This window comes from Hyperolius riggenbachi, chromosome 1 (assembly GCF_040937935.1).
Source record: "Hyperolius riggenbachi isolate aHypRig1 chromosome 1, aHypRig1.pri, whole genome shotgun sequence".
In the NCBI taxonomy this organism is placed as follows: Eukaryota; Metazoa; Chordata; class Amphibia; order Anura; family Hyperoliidae; genus Hyperolius; species Hyperolius riggenbachi.
The window spans coordinates 673,694,902-673,713,926 of NC_090646.1; the positions used below are offsets into that span (position 1 = coordinate 673,694,902).

General features: G+C 46.5%; 1 protein-coding gene across 1 annotated transcript in view; it reads right to left on the reverse strand.

Moving 5' to 3' along the window:
• Positions 1–19,025, reverse strand: part of LOC137532518 (NACHT, LRR and PYD domains-containing protein 3-like) — a 99,717-nt gene that overhangs the window by 45,934 nt on the left and 34,758 nt on the right. The window lies entirely within an intron of this gene.

Genomic DNA, 19,025 nt, shown 5'->3' on the forward strand with positions numbered 1-19,025 from the left:
GGAAGGAAGCTTGGAGGTCGCATTAAAACAAAAAGTTACTGTGGCCATCTTGTGGCCAAATAGTAAACTACACCCTACACATTTTTCACATACAAATAAATGACTTTTACACATAAAATTAACTCATTACCTCCCACACTCCCCATTTTTTTTTTGTAATTAAAAAAAAATTAAAAAATTTACAATTAAAAAAAATACATAAATAGTTACCTTAGGGACTGAACTTTTTAAATATTTATGTCAAGAGGGTATAACACTGTTACTTTATAAACTATGGGCTTGTAATTAGGGATGGACGCAAAAATGAAAAAAATGCACCTTTATTTCCAAATAAAATATTGGCGCCAAACATTGTGATAGGGACATAATTTAAATGGTTTTATAACCGGGACAAAAGGGCAAATACGTTTCATGGGTTTTAATTACAGTAGCATGCATTATTTAAAAACTATAATGGCCGAAAACTGAAAAATAATTATTTTTTTCCCCACATTTTTCCTATTTTCCCATTAAAACACATTTAGAAAAAAATAATTCTTGGCATAATGTCCCACCTAAAGAAAGCCTAATTGGTGGCGGAAAAAACAAGATATAGTTCATTTCATTGCGATAAGTAATGATAAAGTTATAGACGAATGAATGGAAGGAGCACTGAAAGGTGAAAATTGCTCTGGTGCTCAGGGGGTAAAACCCTTCAGTGGTGAAGTGGTTAAACTGTAATATTGGCCACTTAAGTGCAATATTCACATTTTTCAATGGGAAAACTCGTGACCATGCTTACACTGCTAATGGCAGGGTTCTCATACTTGGCACAGTTGGTCACTGAGTAACTGGGATTAATATCAAAATTCACCTATTGATTTTAAATGGGAACATTTAACTGCTGCCATTCTTACACTATTAATGACAAAGGTATCAAACCTGCTCAGTCAGTCATTGAGTGACTGGGTTTCAAATTCAGAAAAGAGGGTGGAGCCACAAACAGCCAATCAGATTTGTTTGATTGATAAACTGCTTCCATTCTCCCATTATTGATGCCTTTGGCCCCAAAGCTCACACACTTGGTCACTTACTGTATGTCAAAGTTAGAAAAAGTGGCCGGACCCAACAACAACCAAATTTATACATGAACAACACTGGGTCTTCAGCTAATTTGTAATAAAATTAAGACTAAGAAAATATGTGCACATATATGGGTGCATCGCACATGCCCAGTATGTCCATGCTCATGCCTGGAAAAAAACTTGCTTGACTCAATTTAGTTAAATGGTTATGGAGGAACAGTGATCTTGTAATAAGATCCGGAAAGTCTCTGGACTGCTCAGAGGCTTCTTACTACTGAGGTATCTAATTTTTTTTACATTACACTTAAGGATTGCATTAACCCTTTTGGGTCCACTGTAGGTAAATCCTATGCTGCACTTGTGGCTGCCCTAGGCTGATACGGCATAGGATTTACGCCACCCGCTGTTTCTGCTCCCGACATGATCGAGCGCACCCGAGAGGGGAGATTAAGCTGTCATATGACAGCTGACATCTCCCCTCAGTGATCAGGCACCATCACGAGTGGCTCCTGATCACATGATCACTACGATCACCGGCGGATCATAGTGATCACTGTTAGAGCTGCGGCGGTTGGGGGGGGGGGGCAGGGGCGAGCCTGGGGTGCCTGGCACCTGGGTGCAAGATTTTCTCTGGCGCCTATGGGAGTGGTTAAATTTACCGCGCCCAACCACATAACCACACCAGTGTCCTGCCTAATCACACCCACACCTTTCACCTCTTTCCGCATGCATGTGATACCCCATTCCTACCCCTCTTCCATGGCTTGCTCCTGGCTGGCTTTGGCTTCCTGCGAGTCTGCTAGTCTCTGTAGTAACTCAGGCTGAGAGGCTCTGCAAGTGCGACGCAGTCACACACTGCGTATTTATGGCTGCCTGCAGCCACCCTACTCTCGCTGTCGTAGGCTCCTCCCCCCGCCAAGCCCAAGGTGGGCTGCCTGTATCTTTCCCGTTGCGCCGCGCAGCCTGCCAGTGTTGTCAACCTTTCACGTTATTTTTTTACTGACAAATACCTAAAAATTTACTGACAAAAGATTATTCTTACTGACAAAATTTCCCCACTAAATGCACATAAGAGACAGCTTTTCCCCATGTAAATGCACATAACAAGAGACAGCTTTTCCCCATGTAAATGCACATAAGAGACAGCTTTTCCCCATGTAAATGCACATAACAAGAGACAGCTTTTCCCCATGTAAATGCACATAAGAGACAGCTTTTCCCCATGTAAATGCACATAAGAGACAGCTTTTCCCCATGTAAATGCACATAAGAGACCGCTTTTCACCAGCAAATGCACATAACAAGAGACTGCTTTTCACCAGCAAATGCACATAACAAGAGACCGCTTTTCACCAGCAAATGCACATAACAAGAGACCGCTTTTCACCAGCAAATGCACATAACAAGAGACCGCTTTTCACCAGCAAATGCACATAACAAGAGACCGCTTTTCCCCAGCAAATGCACAGAACAAGAGACCGCTTTTCACCAGCAAATGCACATAACAAGAGACCGCTTTTCACCAGCAAATGCACATAATAAGACAGCTTTTCACCAGCAAATGCACATAAGAAGACAGCTTTTCACCAGCAAATGCACATAAGAGAGATTTTCACCAGTAAATGCACATAATGACAAACAGACAGTGTCCCCAGAATATATAGCCAGGGATATATGTCCCCAGGATAGGTAGCCAGGGGGTATGTGCGCCCAGGATAGGTAGCCAGGGGGTATGTGCGCCCAGGATAGGTAGCCAAGGGGTATGTGCGCCCAGGATAGGTAGCCAGGGGGTATGTGCGCCCAGGATAGGTAGCCAGGGGGTATGTGCGCCCAGGATAGGTAGCCAAGGGGTATGTGCGCCCAGGATAGGTAGCCAGGGGGTATGTGCGCCCAGGGTAGGTAGCCAGGGGGTATGTGCGCCCAGGGTAGGTAGCCAGGGGGTATGTGCGCCCAGGGTAGGTAGCCAGGGGGTATGTGCACCCAGGATAGGTAGCCAGGGGGTATGTGCGCCCAGGATAGGTAGCCAGGGGGTATGTGCGCCCAGGATAGGTAGCCAGGTGGTATCTGTGCCCAGGATAGGTAGCCAGGGGGTATGTGCGCCCAGGATAGGTAGCCAGGGGGTATGTGTGCCCAGGATAGGTAGCCAGGGGGTATCTGTGCCCAGGATAGGTAGCCAGGGGGTATGTGCGCCCAGGATAGGTAGCCAGGGGGTATGTGCGCCCAGGATAGGTAGCCAGGGGGTATGTGCGCCCAGGATAGGTAGCCAGGGGGTAAGTGCGCCCAGGATAGGTAGCCAGGGGGTATGTGCGCGCAGGATAGGTAGCCAGGGGGTATGTGCGCCCAGGATAGGTAGCCAGGTGGTATCTGTGCCCACGATAGCTAGTGAGTGACAGGAGCGCGCCCCGCCGCCGCCGCCGCTCCCTCCTCCGCTCCCCCCTCACCTTTCAGCAGCTTCAGTCAGACCTCAATCAGCGGGCGACCCGACCAGGAAAAGGGCGCCGGACGCACCCGCTCTATATGCGGAAGTGATGTCACTTCCGCATATCAGTGCGGCGTGCTAGGTCCTAGCGCCCGCCCGATCGAGGTCTGACGCGGCGGCTAGAGGGAGGCAGCTTGAAGCGGCGGCCACAGGGGGAGAGCGGGGCCGGGCGAGCGGGGCCGGGCGGCGCCTCTCAGAGGCAGGCGCCTGGGTGCCTTGCACCCGCAGCACCCGCCCAGGCTCGGCCCTGGGGGGGGGGGGAGATCCCCTCACCTTCCTGACATTCCTCCGGCGATTGGCGCTCCCCTCCACTCTGCTCGGCATCTCCGCTCGCTCTGGCGTGTCGGGACATGGCTTGATGACGTCATCAAGTCGCGACCCGGAACTTAAAGTTAGAACGAGTGGGGATGTCGACCAGAGGGGAGGGGTCCACAGATGCTCATTGTTGGAGCCTGGGAGGTGAGTAAAGGCTGCATGCAATACAGGGCACACCGGGCCACACTAAGGACACCATGCCCAGCTTAGCCCTACCAGGGATTCGGCTAATTGCCCCCCCCCCCCCCCCCAAAATGTGACCTCCCATGCAAAATCGCCTGGTCCTTAAGGGGGGTTAGGCAGCCGGTCCCAAAAGGGATAAAGTGTACCTGTAGGGAAAAAAGTGCAGCATATGGGTATTCAACTTGGGAGAGGGAAACCGTCTTCCTCCACTGTTGCATGCCAATGTGTCCCCTCCACAAAACCTTTGACAAGGGCTTGCTGATGGCTTATGCATGCACAGTAGCACAAACACGCTCAGGCTGCACAAGCTATCTGCACCTGCGCAGTAGCATGGAATCAATCGAGCTAGGCTATTTCCACTGAAGCTTGAGCGAGTCCATGGCTGCACTTCAGGGGTCTCTGCTCTGGAATGGCTTGGTGGAGGAGGACAGAGAAAACCTCTGGATAATCCTGAGGCTTCTCCTTCCTGAGGTAAGTATCTCACTTTTCTTTCCCTAAACCTCACATATTTGTTTTGAAGATGCATTACAATATACAGTGCTGTTTCCTTCTGAGGATATTCAGCCACGGTGCAGAGTGCTTATCTATCCTGGTTGTTGTTGGAGTTATAATAACTCTTGATATCTGTGACGGATTGACTTGTGCCAGATGTTCTCATCACATGAACATATGTGCACAAAGGCGAGCTGCAGAGTATCTACAGTATTTAACTTTTTAGCTTTGCTTAAAACCAGTGTTTCTTTCAGCCCAGGCCTCTGCTCCATAGGAAGTGATTTATTGTTTATTTTTTCCACTGTAGAGAGCGCCATGAAACATTCATTTTTCTTTAAGCAGACCCCCTCACATTCACTTACATTCTTTGGGTCTACCTCAAAGGGAACCGGAAACCAGATCACACCTGTTGTAAATCCTTAACTGCCAAAAACTACATTCCTCCACATTTCCTGTGAGGGGAAGATAGAATCCATTGTCCTCTGATCCAACTCTGCTATACAGAATTCCACATATGTCTGCACTTTATCTGATGAAGGGGACCCTCCGCGACCCCGAAACAATTGTCACGTTGTGCATACAATAAAACTGCTTGCAACTTTGAATTGGTGTGCCAGCCCAACTTGAATTGCTTGTGTCATAATTTGAGGAATATTTAGAAACTGCATGGGCGCAGCCGTTCACAGTACATAATTTCGCCAAGTTTCATCCACCCTTGAAGAGGTGAATGATTCTTCTAGCTAGTCCACAGCCTGAGACATCAATGCCCTAGACAGGGAATCGGGTAAAACAAGCATGATTAGTACCTACGTTTTCAGCACATGATGACAGAGTCTAAAATGTTAGTTTTTTTTATATCATATGTCAGATATTTACAGAGTTACGGCATAATCTGAGAAAATGCCCAAACTCTCTCCCTAAGACAAGGGGCTGACATCATGTCTTCTTACAAGATCCACCCCTAGCAAACAAAGGGTTAAATATTTAGACACAAAGGCTGTCGGAGAGTCCCTACTAGAGATGGCCCAAACTGTTTGCCCGGCGAATAGTTTGTGGCGAACAAGGGGTGTTTGCATTTTTCCCCTTAGGTGAACACATGGGGTGTTCGATTCACCCCTATACATTATAAGGGAGCCAAACTTTGACCCCTCACCCTAGAGTCAGACAACATATGGCAGCCAATCAGCTATCCCTCCTACCTGGACCGCCCCTCTTATTTTTCCATTTTGCAGTCTGTTTGGCTTCTGTGCTAGGCAGATCAGGGAGAGTGTGCTGCTGACAGGGTGAGCGTTAGATAGGCCTGCGCTCTGTGTCTTCAGTGCAGATTCTTGTTGCTACCATATTATACTGAACAGCTAAGGGCTGGTACATTGTTTTTCTTGCTATTGTACTGCTGCTCTGTGTCCAGTGCACAAGTTAGCTGTTGGAGACAGGTCTGCTGGTCCTAGTAGTGCACCAACCATGACCCAGTAATCCTTCACCATTACTACTGGCATCTAGTATCCACTACTGCCCCCTGTATAAGGCCTCGGTACAGGATCAGTGTTTTTTTTTTGTCACTTAACTATCAATGAACTACCTCAACCTGACCACAAAGGCTGGAAAACCACGATTGCCTGCACGCCCACGAATGTGTGCACAAGCACGGGAGTCACTAGACAAAGACTGCCACTGAGAGGATTAACATTTATGTCATGGAGGAGTCAACTAGCAAAAACAATGATTTGCTCACCTGACATTATCACTGAAGCTCTTTGCGGTTGTTTGTGGTGTGTTAGGACCAGGACATTTATTGCTAAAATGGCCACTGCAGCTTTAAGGCCAAGCTGCAGGGCCGCACAACTCAGCACACGAGTGATTCCACACCCCCCCCTTTTCTCCCCACCAACAGAGCTCTCTGTTGGTGGGGCCTAATCGCCCCCAGGTTTTTTTTCTATTTTTTTTAATCAATATTGATTTTAATCATTTCTGAATAAAATAATCTATTTTTTTATTTGCTTTATATCCTTCCCTCCCACTGCCAGCCAATCAGCGTGATCAGCTGTCATAGGCTTCAGCCTATGACAGCCAATCACTATTTTGCCTGCCAGGGGGACAGCCATGTCACACAGCTGTCCCCAGTACAGACTGCTGCAGATTGCGGCACTGTACAAAGTAATTAGACAGCGGTTTCACCGTCGAACAGTCTCCCGCGCTGAGACTGAAGGCGGGGCGGAGCTTCATCCCCCAAGCAGGAGATGCACGCGTAGCCTGCGCGCGATCTTCTGCTAGCCCCAAAGAAGACCGTTCACGCCAATCGGTGTGGAGCGGTCCTGGGGCTGCCGCACCAAGTAGTTAATGTGGCGTTTTGTCTGTCAGTGTGAACCAGGCCTAACCCTTAAATTACCTTATCACCGTGTACGCACGCTGTACATTTTAAAGCACTTAATTCCAAAAATTTAGAACTGAACTGTGATTTCTGCCCTTTAGAGATTAAAACACGACTACTACGTAATTTTTGGTGAGACTTTTGCCACAGCTTCCCCTACAGCATGCTATGGTGTTAGGCCCCATGAAACAACTTTTCCATCACTTTTGTGGCCAGAAACAGTCCCTATAGGTTTTATAATTTGCCTGCCCATTGAAGTCTAAGGCAGTTCACCAGATTCGCCTGTTCGAATGCAAAGTTTGTGATACAAAAATGTGATGTTTGGCCCATCTCAAGTCCCTGCGTGCCTATCCATATACCATCCAGGATCTGTTTTTATGGACTATTATATATCTTGTTTTGGACTTACTATTCCACAGGACACGGCAATTGTACTGTTCCGATTACATACAGTTATTTTTACTACATCAATCTGTTCATTTGTTAGATACTTTTTCTTAACATTTTCTGTATTCAGTTTTATGCATTTTCTACTTATAAAATAAGCGATTAAAATTAGTTTGTCTAAGTGCTTGTTCTGAATATCTCTGCAAAGATTCCCGCTTTTCTGAAGAGAATGCAACCATGCTGATATTGTTATATTTTGCTATCTCAAGAGAGGTTGTTGAAATAACCCTTTTCCTTGTAGGACTAGCTAGAATTAGATTTGTCTATTCGCACGCTATTGCGAATTGGTGTCAGCTACCTGATCTCTATATGAGATCACTGATTGTACTGTGTGTGGACTCACCAACCAATCCAAAAGGTTACTTTGCCTGCCTTCAGGATTCCCTCAGGATCTGAGGCTGAATGATGAGCTGCGGCAAAGGGAACAGGAACTGGAGGGTGACGCCACAATAGCTAAAGCAGTTAAAGGGGAACTGAAGTAAGCGGTATATGGAGGCTGCCATATTTATTTCCTTTTAATCAATACCAGTTGCCTGGCAGCCCTGCTGGTCTATTTCTCTGCAGTAGTATCTGAATAACACCAGAAACAAGCATGCAGCTAGTCTTGTCAGATCTGACATTAATGTCAGAAACACCTGATCTGCTGCATGCTTGTTCAGGGTCTATGGCTAATAGTATTAGAGGCAGAGGATCAGCAGGAGGGCCTGGCAACTGGCAATGCTTAGATGGAAATAAATATGGCAGCCTCCATATACCTCTCACTTCAGTTGTCCTTCAAGGTCCAGCGAGTGTGTGTATGTGAGGAGGAGAAACGTTGTACCATATGGATTGCTTGCAGAGGGCCCTGTGATTGTTGTGTTAGCACGAATGTGAACAGTAGGAGTGAAACACTTTCTACGAGCTGTATGCTTTGTTGTATGCCTCACAACACACGCAACTTTTTTCCTCCATTGAGTTGTAAACCTGCTGTTCCAGGATCACAACACCCCAGTGTGGAAATATCCACGAAACTCCCCAGTGTAGAAATAGCCACACAACACAACTCCCCAGTGTGAAAATATCCATGCAACACCCCAGTGTGGAAATAGTCCCGTCACGCAACTCCCCAGTGTGGAAATAGCCACGCAACTCCCCAGTGTGGAAATATCCACGAAACTCCCCAGTGTAGAAATAGCCACACAACACAACTCCCCAGTGTGAAAATATCCATGCAACACCCCAGTGTGGAAATAGTCCCGTCACGCAACTCCCCAGTGTGGAAATAGCCACGCAACTCCCCAGTGTGGAAATAGCCACGCAACTCCCCAGTGTGGAAATAGCCACGCAACTCCCCAGTGTGGAAACATCCACGCAACACAACTCCCCAGTGTGGAAATAGCCACGCAACACCCCAGTGTGGAAATAGCCACGCAACACCCCAGTGTGGAAATAGCCACGCAACTCCCCAGTGTGGAAATAGTCACGCAACTCCCCAGTGTGGAAATAGCCACGCAACACCCCAGTGTGGAAATAGCCACGCAACTCCCCAGTGTGGAAATAGCCACGCAACTCCCCAGTGTGGAAATAGTCACGCAACTCCCCAGTGTGGAAATAGTCACGCAACTCCCCAGTGTGGAAATAGCCACGCAACTCCCCAGTGTGGAAATAGCCACGCAACTCCCCAGTGTGGAAATAGCCACGCAACTCCCCAGTGTGGAAATAGCCACGCAACTCCCCAGTGTGGAAACATCCCCGCAATGCAACTCCCCAGTGTTATAATTTAAGTAGGCCTCAGTTATTTGGACTGAGTTTTAGGTAAAAGGCTTGTTCGCAGAGGATACCTTTAAGAAGCGGTTCTCACAGAATCGAGGCTGCAGGCAGTTACCAGGTATATGTCCTGAACATGTTCCTGAAGGAAGGCCACAGGCCTACACTGCCCCAGACAAATGGACTACGGGAACAATCAACATTGGCCATATTTACAAAACATAACATTCCTGCAACTAGGACAAGGGGGCTCATAGAATATTAATTGAGTAGGTGTGTATCATGACATCACAAGGATCTGAACCAATTATAGATGGTTCAGATGATGACACAGTTAACTCTTTCCTGGTCAGTATTAAGGTTCATGATGGGCCAACGGAGGGGTCTCTTACTTTCACGCTCTCTATCTACTGACTGGAACCATAATTACTTTCCTTTATTTATGTAATCTGATATAATGTATGCTGTACATAGGTAGTCTAGATGTAACGTAGTATAGGCATAAGATGACCATATTACCTTCAGCAGGAAGGTAATCACAAAGCTGTAACGCAACGCAAGAATCTGCTTTGCTAAGATGTAACGAACTGTATCTGTATGTCTGTTTACTGAATAAACAACTTGAAACTTGGAAGCCTAAAGAAGTTCTATCTCCTGTAATGCTTGCTGGGAGACGAGTCGAGTCAGCTCACATTCTGTGAGGTGCACCTCTAAGGGGGTGCTGGTGCCGGAGCAAAAGGTGATTTCTAACAGTTGGTGCCGTTAAACCCAGCGCGGTCTAGCGCGGAAGGGCCGGGCCATAGATAGTATTTAGTCTATCGAGAAATTCCATTTGGTTGTAAAGCGATGTATTGTATTTGGAGTTGATAATGTATTTTGTGTGGTATGTGCAGCTGCGGATTTTTCTCTCCCTCCTGTGGGTTTTTAGGGAGGGGGGGGGGGGGGGCTGGCAGGGCTGGCAATAGCTGCGGCGGTTTCAGTGTGAGCAGCGTACATAGGTTTCTCTTGCTGTTCTCGTTATCTCAGAGGTTGTGTTTGTTTTGTTTTTCTCTTGGGTTATGTGGGAGGCTTTCACCCGCCCGCTAGTATTTCAGTGGAAGGGGAGAGAGGCCAGAGAGAGAGAGAAACGGGAGAGAGGCGGACAGATGTGAGAGAGAGCCTAGAGAAAAGCAAGTTGGTTCCAGTTAGTGCTATTTGTTATTTGTCGGTAACTTTTGCATAGTTCAGTGCTAGTTGTTGGGTTCTGTGCATGCTGTCCGAAGCTGGAAGATTTGTTCAGTTTTTTTGTCACTCCGCATTCCATGCATAGTTTTCTGCTACGAGTAAAGTTTGATGTATTTATAGTGGCGAAGGTGCCTCCCTCGTAGGTTAGAGAACAGAGGGATGATTTGGTTCTGTTTTATTTGTAGTGGTGGAGAGATTTGTTCTGTTCAGGATGGGTTTTTTTCAGCCGTCATAAGATCAGAGTTCTGTGGGAAGCGGTGTGATGACACAGGGTTAAAGGGACTCCGAGCAGAACGGAAACTATGGAAAGATGGATATCATTTTAAAGCTCTCTTTCTCCTCTTTCCAATGATATATAAACCGCCACCCTACACCTTTTAGTTTTCGAGATTTTCGTGATTGAAATGGCCGCGATTTCAATCGCAAAAATAAAGAAAACTAAAAGACATAGAGGGACGATTTAGGGGTCGTCAGAAAGAGGAGAAAAAGAGCTTTAAAATGATATCCATCTTTCCATAGTTACATTGTATTACACAGGGCGACTTTTTCTCAAAGTCAGCAGCTCCATTCAGCAGAAAAAGTCGCCCTGTGTAATACAATGTAACTATGGAAAGATGGATATCATTTTAAAGCTCTCTTTCTCCTCTTTCTGGCGACAACTAAACCATTGCTCTACGCCTTTTAGTTTTCTCTATTTTCGCGATTGAAATCGCGGCCGCGGCAATTTCAATCGCGAAAATCACGAAAACTAAAAGGCGTAGGGTGGTGGTTTATATATCATTGGAAAGAGGAGAAAGAGAGCTTTAAAATGATATGCATCTTTCCATAGTTTCCGCACTGCTCGGAGTCCCTTTAAGTGCGTGTTTTTTTTCTCTCCGTATGCATGTCCAAGATGATTTTAGTTTTGTTTTCTGAGGTGGAGGAGATAAGAAACTTCACAAACTGCTGTGCAATTTGTCTTTTATGCATTTTTTTTTTGCAAGCATCCGAGGGTGTATATAGCTGTATGCTAAGTTTCTGGAAGAGATCCATATGCTGAAATGTCTATATATGCTGAAATGTATAGTGTGCATATATCTTTCCTTTCTACAAATGTATAGGATTGAGAGGTTGCTATGGGGGATGACGTAGCAGCCATCTTGGCTGGAATTCCAGCAGGACTCAAAATGGAGTCACAGTTCGGAGAAAGCCACTCCCACCTTCATGATGTATTAGGAGGGGAGGGGGCGGGAAGCGCCCACTGATAGGCACGCCCCAATGGCAGGGGGGTGGATGTGCTGGGAGGATCCCACGTCCCACGTCACAGCTGTTCACACGGCACCATGCACGGAAGCAGCAGGTGGGGGGGTCCAGAGTGGGGACAGAGATATTCCACTGAGTATATCGGCTTCCAGATGATTTGCTCAAAATAAGTCTGGGCACAGGGAAGGGAGTGTCCGCATACATGAACCAAGCAAGTTGCATGGTCACGGATAGGAAGTGTTTTCCAGCCAGGGGCATGGTGACACATAGAAGTCAGATATTTCCCAGGGAGTGATTTGCAAGAGCGGATCAGGGGGGGTATCTGGACAGGGTTACTTATGGGATTATTCCTCTAAGTGACCTTAGAGTGCGGTGCAGCATGTGTTCCCAATAGAGATAGGGGGGACAGTGCATAGTTGGAGAGAGGGAAGGGAAAAGAGAGAAAGAAAGGAGTTGACCAATCCAGGTGTACGTCGCTGCGACTGCAGAACATTTTTTTCGGGGGGGGGGGGGGGGGTTGGTGTCAGGGACAGGACCAGCAATTGACAAAGAGGTAATTGCTGGGCTGTTAGCGTGTTTTTCTTCACCCACCGATTGGTCAAATATATATTTTTTCTTCGTTCTCTTCTTTTCTCCAGCTCTGATCCAGTTTAGCACAGAACAGAACTGAAAACAGTTCATGGGGCAATGACAAAGAAACAAAGAATTGCCATTGATAGAGTGACAGTGTCTCTGTACGGTTGCCATAGGACTACCTACCAAGTGGGCATTCAGTGATTCGCATGCAGGCATGCGCAGCCCTGAACCCTCTGTGGTTAACTGGCAAACATTGGTCAGAGGGTACACTACACAGGACTTCGAGCAGAGAGGGCTGCGATCAATGAAGTTCTAGGTAAGTCAATGCGACAATGAGTAAGAGCATTGCAGGCTCACCTGCAAAGCAGCAACAGGTGTGTGGCATTCGTAATCTGTGCATACTACGGCCGAGTATATACAGAAGGGGGGATGTGGGGAGAGTTTGCAATGAGGTGAGAGCTTCCAAAGGTGAAGTCCGCGGGAGCATATTTTAACCACCCTGGCGTTCTATTAAGATCACCAGGGCGGCTGCGGGAGGGTTTTTTTTTTAATTAAAAAAAAACTATTTCATGCAGCCAACTAAAAGTTGGCTGCATGAAAGCCCACTAGATGGCGCTCCGGAGGCGTTCTTCTGATCGCCTCCGGCGGCCAAAAGTAACACGGAAGGCCGCAATGAGCGGCCTTCCGTGTTTTGCTTACTTCGTCGCCATGGCGACGAGCGGAGTGACGTCATGGACGTCAGCCGACGTCCTGACGTCAGCCGCCTCCGATCCAGCCCTTAGCGCTGGCCGGAACTATTTGTTCCAGCTGCGCAGGGCTCAGGCGGCTGGGGGGACCCTCTTTCGCCGCGGCGATCAGGCAGCACACGCGGCTGGCAAAGTGCCGGCTGCGTGTGCTGCTTTTTATTTCGTAAAAATCGGCCCAGCAGGGCCTGAGCGGCAGCCATCGGCGGGGATGGACGAGCTGAGCTCGTCCATACCGCTAAGATGGTTAAACAGGTAAGTACTTAGGATAGTACTTAGGATAGTACTTAGGTAGGGGAGAGGAGTTTAGCTCCAGTCTACCAAAAAGAGCAAACAGAGTTCATGAGAACCATAAAGTAACGAGATCAATTACGGTATACAGTATATTGATCAATTTAGAGTGTACAGAGTACAAGCCGCAGGGCGAATCCCAAATCATTAATAAGAATTGGTTTGTATTTCGTTTTCAGGAGTTTGGCAATATGGAAACAAGAAAGCTGAGGTGCTGGCAGCCGAGACAGAGATGTCAGTTGGATAAGCAAAAGGTTCCAGATGCCAATCCGAGTTTGGAGAACAGCGAGATTTCTGAGATCGGAAAGAGACTAAAAAACGAGATTTCTGAGATCGGAAAGAGACTAAAAACACTGACTGAGCAAAGCATAATGCAAATTGCTAATGTTTTTCTTTCCCAAGGAGGTGCTTTTATAATGAAGAGTACCGTGATGATGGTGATCCTAGGCTGCCATTCCGTCCTAGGAGACCGAAGAGAGGACATTCTCGTGAACAATAAGGGGTTAATGAGAACACAAGGCCAAAGCATGTTAATGTTTGGAGAAAAAGGTACAAATTTCATGGCACAATGTTGGTGAAAGGTATCGAGGGTCAAGTGTGCAAGAAGTGTGAGGTTAGCAGCAGCTTAAATCTGCTGTTGAATGTCACACTCCCAGAACCAAGGTACGGATTCTAAGTTTTGTTAAAAGGTACATTGCAGTACAATGGGTACATGCAAAAGGTGGCGTGTGTGGTTCAGGATTACCTTGTCTTGGTTATCCAGAGTGAGGTGGTTCCAGATTGGAGAGGAACGAGCAGGAAGCGTCACTTCTCCTACGGGAGAGACGCAGGGGACAACATCACTCTGGAACTACCAATAGAGTGTGTCTATGAAACAACTATACACACGTAAAGGCGGGAAAGCCGAGGGGTTTTGGTTCTCGAAACAAGAAGTAAAAATCGAGATCCAGCCACATTTCCAGGTGACGAGGGTGGGGAGAGCGATCCCGAGGGAAGGAAAGCCAACACAGGGAACCCCAGTCTCACTACACGGGTCACAACAGGGGTCAATATTACACAGTCCATATGTAGCCACCTATCCTCATGCTAGATGGGTAAGTGAAGAGGTACTCTTAATTGAAAGATTGCAGAGAGTACAGTCTTCCCGGCCTCAAGTACACATATTGCCTCAGGACATAAGGGGGAAGAGGTCCAATCAGGTCAGTTGGGGACATATTTTGTCATGGAGCAGGACCTTTTGCATGGAAGCACCGAGGGAGAAACCCAGGTAGGTTCCCAGTAGTATCCCGGGGCACCCCTGTTTCCTCAACACATGTCTTACACCATGACCTGAGAGGTCAACATTTTTGGGTGCTAGACGGGGAGGTGAAACAAGTAGAGTTGTCATCATGCTGGCAATTCTCACAGAGGTACCTGTGTTTGCCGGGGCAAGTCAGATTTAGTGAAGAAGCCTGCTGGCTCAATAACACAGAATGCGAGGCTACCATTCAAAAGATCCGCCCTGAAGCCAAAACGATAGTTCCGGTGGCTGAAGGAAAGGTTTGTTTTTTTAACATAATGTCTAATGACACATTCAAGGTACATTTTCATAATTGTTCCGATTAGGTGGATCTTTCAAGGGGAACATGTTGTGTGAGCGGAGATCCCATATGGATCAAGTCATCCAAGTTTGATTAAGTTATTCCTCAAATTGTTAAGAGAACTCTAAAGTTCAAAGCTTAACGGTAAGTTCCCCTTCTGAAAGATATCACAACATGGGACAAATGGGAACAGGTTTTGACCCAAGACGACCACACTTTGTTACAACGGTTAAACAAACAGAACACTAAGTTAGAGGTAAGATTTCACCATGATCCAGGTGATCTTAACGAGGTAGAACTCAAATATAAACAGGTGAGTTCCAGTCTGACCTGGTGGAAAAGGTTTCCGGCGAGGTTCCAGGGACACTCGAACTGGGCCTCTGCAGTTCAAAATTTCTTCCTACACCCACTGGTCGTCGTGATGGGGATGACAACTTTGGGCATCATTATACAGGTGAGGTTTGTGTGTGAAATTAAATTACGCAAACACTTTAACACGGTTAAGAGATTGGTGCCTCATAAACAATATTATGAACCAATATTTCCAAATTAAGGGATATACAGGGTTACGGGTATAAGTTGTAGCAGTACCTATGATGGAGCTGATTGTATAAAGGAGTTCTTTTAGAAGACGCCTGGCACTGATCCAATGCTTAACAGACAAACAAGTTTCACTTTTTTGTGATCATGCAAGTTTGTAAGTGATACGCAAGTGACGCAAATGCTGAGAATGTGGTGTAGAGGGACTTAGAAGTAGGGCACCCCCAGAGAGCCTGGTTACAGAAAGACCAAGAGGTCTTGCCCTCTCTCCCAGGGATAACCACCTAGAGCAGAGAAGGTGTGTGAGCACGAGCATCGAAAAGTGAAACATAAAGAAAAGAAACCAGGTACGGTTGGGTTCAGAAGCAGGGATCTGCGGATCAAGACATTTTAGGGGGGATTGTTATAATTTAAGTAGGCCTCAGTTATTTGGACTGAGTTTTAGGTAAAAGGCTTGTTCGCAGAGGATACCTTTAGGAAGCGGTTCTCACAGAATCGAGGCTGCAGGCAGTTACCAGGAATATGTCCTGAACATGTTCCTGAAGGAAGGCCACAGGCCTACACTGCCCCAGACAAATGGACTACGGGAACAATCAACATTGGCCATATTTACAAAACATAACATTCCTGCAACTAGGACAAGGGGGCTCATAGAATATTAATTGAGTAGGTGTGTATCATGACATCACAAGGATCTGAACCAATTATAGATGGTTCAGATGATGACACAGTTAACTCTTTCCTGGTCAGTATTAAGGTTCATGATGGGCCAACGGAGGGGTCTCTTACTTTCACGCTCTCTATCTACTGACTGGAACCCTAATTACTTTCCTTTATTTATGTAATCTGATATAATGTATGCTGTACATAGGTAGTCTAGATGTAACGTAGTATAGACATAAGATGACCTGATTACCTTCAGCAGGAAGGTAATCACAAAGCTGTAACGCAACGCAAGAATCTGCTTTGCTAAGATGTAACGAACTGTATCTGTATGTCTGTTTACTGAATAAACAACTTAGAACTTCTTTAGGCTTCCAAGTTCCATCTCCTATAATGCTTGCTGGGAGGAGAGTCGAGTCAGCTCACATTCTGTGAGGTGCACCTCTAAGGGGGAAGGAAAAGAGACCGCTGCACTCACATGTATGACCAAGAGGGAGCACGGAAATCGATAGCCAAAGTCCATGTGTGACAAAAGGAAGAAGTCCCGCTACACCAGTTGGTCGGGTGAAAGTAGAAATCCTTTATTGATATTTTCAATCCATCATCAGTGTTGCAATAAAAAGCTCACGCGTATCGGAGCATGGAATGGCTCCTTAATCATAGCATACTAGCATGAGTGTATTCGCAGGCTATATAGTGCATTAGGCCACACCCCTAAAGGTGTGAACCCTGTGCTTAAAGATATACACAACATGATATTTAAAAGGTAATTAATAGCACCATAATGCATATATAAAAATCCTCATTTTAAAAACAATAGGTACAGCATGACATCACATCTCAAAAACCTATCAAAATCTCTACCCCATATATAAAATAGGCTACAATATCGCATACATGGTGGATAGTATTCATTAGTATTAATCATAGAAAGTGTTTAAATCAAGTCTGGAGTTTAATCCTGTAGGGGATCGTGTCCCCAATTTCCAAATCCAGAAAGCCTCCCGTTTCAGAAGCTTCCCATAGATATCACCTCCCCTCATTGGGTATGAAACCCTTTCTACACCATGGAATCTAAAGCCTGCCATATTGCCCGAATGAACATGAAAAAAGTGCCTAGAGACACTTGACGCGTGGGTAATATATTCTGCATTTCTAAGACATCTCCCTGCGCCATGGTAGTGCTCGGAAATTCTCTGGCGGAGAGGGCGGGTGGTACATCCCACATATTGAACCGCACACTCCACACAAGTAACCAGATACACGACATTGTGAGTGTGACAATTAATATATTGTCTAATATCATGGCTAGTGTGTCTGGAGAGTGAAACGGCCTCCCGAGTCTGATCATGAACATGGCAGAATCTACATGTACTGTATCCACATCTGTATGAACCCAGATATCTCAGCCAAGTGGGTCTGGGTCTGTTGGTGCTCTGAAACAAGCTAGGGGAGAGCTTTGAACCCAAGGTAGGAGCACGACGTGAAGAGAAGCCACAGCCCTCCGCCAGTACCGCTTGTAGTTTAGGATCTGAGTGGAGAACAGGCAAGTATTTTTTAATGATTTTTACAATCTCAGAATATTCTAGACTATAAGAGGTTACAAAGTTAATACCTTTATTTAGTCGCCTGTTCTCCCTACCAGATCGGGAGGAAAGAAGATCGGCCCTTGTCTTGCGTAGAGCCCGACTCCTGGCCTCCAAAATATGATTGTCCCGATATCCCCGAGCTTTAAGCCTGGATTGAACCAGATCTAATTCTTGTTCTATTCTATCTGGATCTGAGCAGTTCCTAGCTGCTCTGATCATTTCTCCATATGGGATGGATCTTAAAGTATGTTTTGGGTGGCAGCTAGTGGCTAAAAGTAAGGAATTGCCCGCGCACTCCTTCCTAAAGGTTCTAGTCAGTATTCTCCCTGTTGCGACACAACCAGTCAGATGCAAATCCAGAAAATCCATTTCAGTGGCATGATAGGATATGGTAAAGGATAAATTTAGATCATTATTATTACAATATGTCAAAAATGTCGGGACGTCTCTCTCCGGCCCCCTCCAAACCAGCAGCAGATCATCTATGTATCTAGAATACCAAAATATAGACTCCGAAAAGGGGTTGCACTCTCCAAAGATGCGGAGCTCCTCCCACCATCCCATGTATAAGTTTGCCAGGGATGGGGAGAATTTGGCTCCCATAGAAGCTCCGCATCTCTGGAGATAGTACACCCCATCAAACATAAAATAATTTCTGCTAAGCAGATGATCCACTGCTAGAAGGAGGAAGTCACAGACGACAGAAGTGAACGATCCATATTTCCTAATATGAAAATTCAAAGCTCGAAGAGCTAATTTGTGAGGAATCGAAGAATACAGGGAGGCCACATCCATTGTGACCCAAACAAAAGATTGGTCCCAATGGAGAGATTCTAAACTGGACAGCAAATGGGTTGTGTCACGTAAGAATCCAGGTAAGCGGCGCACTAAAGGTTGGAGACACCCATCCACCCACTGTCCCAGGCGCTCCCCCAGAGAACCAATCCCAGCCACAATAGGGCGGCCCCTGGGAGGAACATCCGGCTTATGGACTTTGGGTAAGTGGTGGAAAATGGGCACTATGGGTGCCTCCACCAAGAGATACTCCCGCTCCTTCTGGCTGAAAATACCCAGTGAAACCCCCAAATCCAGTAACTGCTGAAGCTCAGCCTTAAAGATCTGTGTGGGGTCACTGGGTAGGACCTCATAAGTGGTTGTATCCTCCAGCTGCCGTAGCGCCTCTCTTTGGTAGGCAGATGAATCTAGGACCACCACAGCCCCCCCTTTGTCTGCATTGCGAATAACTATCGCTTTATTATTCTGGAGGGACTGTAGTGCTTCCTGTTCCTGCCGTGTCAAGTCGGAAACCGCCTTATTAGCTTTTTTAATTCGCATGAGATCCTTTTCCACCAAATCCTGGAAAGTGTCCACAATGGGGGTTCTGGCCTGGATGGGGTAGAAGCGGGAGTTGGAGGTGGCCACGGGGCCCAAGGCCGCCCCGGAGGCTGGGCCATCACTCATGCTGGACAACTGGTCCAACGTG